Here is a 4,775-nt window from a genome sequence, read left to right as displayed (position 1 = left end):
TTAGCCTAGGGGCAGGGAAGATCTTCCAAATTTGCATTCCCATTACAGTGTTGCAATAATGAAGTTTACTGGGCCTTTAAAATTTTACTCAATATACTTTTCTTCCCTTTTTTTTCTTCTCCTAGAGTCTAAACTTTTCCTAGTATAAAATCTATCACAAAAATTAAGAAAATAATTATATTCTGGTATCCCACAAAGATAATGAATATATAATAGTTTATTCAAAACCCCTAGGAAAAGAACATTGGCCAATTACAGTAAATGGATATTCACCTCTTAATGTCTTGTAAAGCATTGTAAACCCTTTAAAGCAAAAATAAATCTTTAAGGCTGGAGTTTGTTAAGACTAAATTGGTTTAAGATATAATTTCAATATATACTATTTCAGACATATATTCATAAGTTCCACAAGTGATAGAAAATAACCTATATGAAACTCACTGTACTTTATAAAGAGGCTTGAAATTTACACACCATTTTGAGCAAGGAGTGTTTGTATCTCATTTACTTAGTAGGAATTTCACAACACAATAAACATTTGCACAGGGCTGATAAGAGTTTATCAGTAGATGGTGCCAAGAAACCTAGTAAATTTACAAATAAGGAGATTTTATAAGGTCTTTTTTCATTTCCCACATATTATTATCAATTTTCCCTTTAAAAATATACCCACAGAAGCAGAGAAAAGGCAGGAACTTGTCTGAGCTCTCCCAAATTCTCCTCCAAATGACTTTAAAAGACACTTCAAAATGAATTCTGGATCAGCAGAATCCACAAAAAGGATGGGATAAAGCAATTTTCTAGCCCAAGATAACTTAGAAGATTTGCATGAAAGGTTTGTCTCACTCAGGTAAAAGGGGAGCACAGCCCAGCACAGCAACCTAACAGAAGGCCTTACGCCCTAGCACAGATCAACAACTAAGACCCAATGGCCCCTCAGCAGTCCATTGGCAAAGAAGACCAGCTTGAGGTTTCAAGCCTCTGGTGCAGCAGGAAAGGCTTCAGAGACAGAGTCCTTGGCACAGCAGGTCAGGATCCTAGTCCTAGGTTCAAGAAGCTTGAGATAATGCCCCCTATTCCACAGGAGCAGAGATCAACTTCAAAAATAACAAAATAGGTTGGAAAATGAACAAAAAAAAGAAAAGAGAAGAAATCTCTGACCACAAAAAGCCATTATGGTAACTGCAAAGATCAATCAAAACAAGCTCAGAAGAGGGCAATAACATTGAAATACCTACACATGAAGCCTCAAAGAGAAATATGAATTAGCGGGCTTGGAATATGATATTCTGGAGGTCAAAGGAGCTAGGACTAAAACGAAGAATCACCTACCCAGCAAAACTGAGCATAATACTTCAGGGGAAAAATGCATCTTCAATGAAATAATGAACTTTCAAGCATTCTTGATGAAAAGACCAGAGCTGAATAGAAAATTTGACTTTCAAATACAAGAATGAAGACAAGCATGAAAAGGTAAACAGGAAAGAGAAATAATAAGGTACTTATTAAAGTTGAACTGTTTACATTCCTACATGGAAAGATGATATTTGTAACTCATGAGACCTTTCTCAGTATTAAGATAGTTGAAGGGAACATATATATATGTATGTATGTATGTATGTATGTATGTATGTATGTATGTAGACAGAGGGAACAGGATGAGTGGAATATGAAAGGGTGATATCTGAAAAATAAAATTAAGAGGTGAGAGAGGAATGTATTGGGAAAAGGAGAAAGGGAGAGATAGAAATGGGTAAATTATCTCACATAAAAGAGGCAAAAAAAAAGTTTTCACAATGGAGGGGAAGAGGGGGTAAGAGGGAGTGAGTGGACCTTACTCTCATCAGATTTGGCTTAAGGAGAAAATAACATACACACTCATTTGGGTTTCTTACCCTACAGGAAAATAGGGGAAAGAGGATAAGAATGGGTGGGATAATAGAAGGGAGGGCAGATTGGGGTAAGAAGTAGTCAGAAGCAAACACTTTTGAAAAGGGACAGGGTCAGCATCCACCCAGAAACACCTGGCCATGTAACCTTGAGCAAGTTACTTAACCCCAATTGCTTAGGGGTGGCCAGGTGGCTCAGCGAGTAAGAGCACCGGCTCCAGTGTCGGGAGGACCTGGATCAAATCTGGGCTCAGATACTCAGCACCACACCCAGAAATAACTGGCCATGTAACCTTGAGCAAGTTACTTAACCCTGATTGCTTAAAAAAAAAAAAAAAGAAAAGGGACAGGGTCAAAAGAGAGAATAGAATAACTGGGGGGCAGGATAGGATGGAGGGAAATATAGTTAGTCTTTTACAATATGACAATTATGGAAGTGTTTTGCATGACTACACATGTATAACCTATGTTGAATTGCTTGCCTTCTTGATGAGGGTGGGTTAAGGGGGAAGAAGGGAGAGAATTTGGAACTCAAAGTTTAAAAATAAACATTAAAGCTGTTTTTACATGCAGCTAGGAAATAAGATGTACATGTAATGGGGTATAGTAATCTATCTTGCCCTACAAGAAAGTGAGGGGGAAGAGAATGGGTGGGTGATGGAGGGGAGGGCAGACTGGGGGAAGGGACAATCAGAATGCAAACTATCTTGGGTTAGGGAGAGGGGAAAGGTGGGGAGAAAATTTGGAACTCAAAATCTTATGAAATGAATGTTGAAAACTAAAATAAATTGATTAATTTTTTAAAAAAGAAATATGAGTTGTTCTCAGGTCCAAAAAGAACTCTTGGAAGAGCTCAAAGAAGGGTCTAAAAACCAGAGAGGTAGAAGAAAAAAAATGGGGGGGGGGGATTAGAGTTATGCAAGAGAATTATGAAGGTGAAAAAAGTCAAATACGTGGTAAAGAAAACACACACAAAAATGGGAAAATATGTACAAACATCCACTGAAGAAAACCTATTAGACATCAAGAATTAATTAAACCAAATCCAAAGAGTGAAAAATAGATGAAAATATGAAAAATCTCATTGGAAAACAACTCACCTGGACAATAGATCCATAAGAGATAATTTAAGAATTATTAGACTACCTGAAAGCCATGATAAACATAAAAGAATCTGGATATGATCTGCCAAGAATTCATCAAGGATAACTGCCCTAATATCCTAGAACCAGAGGGTAAAATAGTAATTGAAAGAATCCAACAATCACCTCCTGAAAGAGATCTTAAGATGAAAACTCCCAGGAACATTATAGCCAGATTCTGGAACTCTCACTTCAAGGAGAAAATATTGCAAGTGGCCATAAAGAAACAGTTGAAAAAGTGAGAAGTCACAGTCAGAATTATATAGGATCTAGCAGTTTCTACATTAAAAGACCAGAGGGCTTGGAACATCATATTCTGGAAGTCAAAGGATCTTGGATTACAACCAAGAATCACCTACCCGCAAAACTTAGCATAATCCTTCAGGGGGAAAAATGGATATTCAATGAAATAGAGAACTTTCCTGATGAAAAGACCACAGCTAAACAGAAAATTCAATTTTCAAGTACATGATTCAAGAGAAACATTAAAAGGTAAACAGGAAAGAGAATACATGTTATTTCATAAAGTTAAACTGTTCACATCTCTGCATAGAAAGATACTTATAACTCTTAAGAACTGTATCACTACTTGAGCAGATAAAAGGAATATACATAGGGGCAACTAGGTGGTTCAGTCAATGGAGCACCAGTCCTGGATTCAGGAGGACCTGAGTTCAAATCCAGCCTCAGACACTTTACACTTTGTGGCTTGGTGACCTTGGGTAAGTCACTTACCCCCAATTGCCTCTTCTTCCCCACTCCAAAAATAAAGGAGTATATGTAGATAGAGGGTGTGGATATAAGTTAACTTTGAAGGGATGATATAAAAAAAAATTAGGGGCAAAAAAGAGAATTGTGCTGGAGGGAGAAGGAAGGGAAGAGTGGAATAAGGTAAATTATCCCGATTGAAGAGGTAATAAAAGACCTATTACAGTAGAGGGAAAGTTGGGAGTGGTGCGCATCATTTAAACCCCAGTTCAGTTGAATGCATTGCCAACTTATCTTATACAGAATACCAATCATCTTATTACCTTTGGCATTTTATACTAATCATATCTAAAAACTGTATAGAGTTATCCAGTATAGAGCAATTACATTCAACTAAAGAAATAATAATAATAATCAATAACATGCCATATGCCAGGCACTGTTAAACACTTTACAATCATGTGGTCCTCACAACAACCCTGGGAGGTGGGTTCCTAATATTTCATTTTCCCCCTTCAACAGAGGTGAACCCACCACAGCTAATAAATTTCTCTGTCTGAATCTCAATTCAGGATTCCCTGATCTATTCATTACCCAACAGTTCCATGTTTTAAGGCCAAATAGCAAATCTAGCAAATGTATTTTTGCACTAAGTTCTAATATGCCATAATTGTCTTAATAGGAGAACATACTTAAATCACATTTTAATTTACTTTCTGGATAGATTTCAACCCAATCAAATCCAGATTTATGATCATTAATGATTAATATTTAAATCTCATTTCATCCGAGGCCAATTTGAATGTTAACACTTCAGAGAGACAGATAGATAGACAGAGAGAGAAAGAGAAAGAGGGAGAGAGAGACAGAGAGAAGGACAGACAGAGAGAGAGACAGAGAGAGAGGGAGTTTATTATTATCAATAAACTCATTTTTAGGGTTAGCTAGGTGGTGCAGTGAATAGAGTGCTGGCTCTGGAGTTCAAATCTGTCCTCAGAAACTTGACACAATCACTAGCTATGTAACCTTGGGCAAG

This window comes from Petaurus breviceps, unplaced genomic scaffold (genome assembly GCF_028583685.1).
Source record: "Petaurus breviceps papuanus isolate PSGF00001 unplaced genomic scaffold, PetGlider_PUasm1.0 184, whole genome shotgun sequence".
In the NCBI taxonomy this organism is placed as follows: Eukaryota; Metazoa; Chordata; class Mammalia; order Diprotodontia; family Petauridae; genus Petaurus; species Petaurus breviceps.
Note: the sequence above shows the minus strand (reverse complement) of the source record.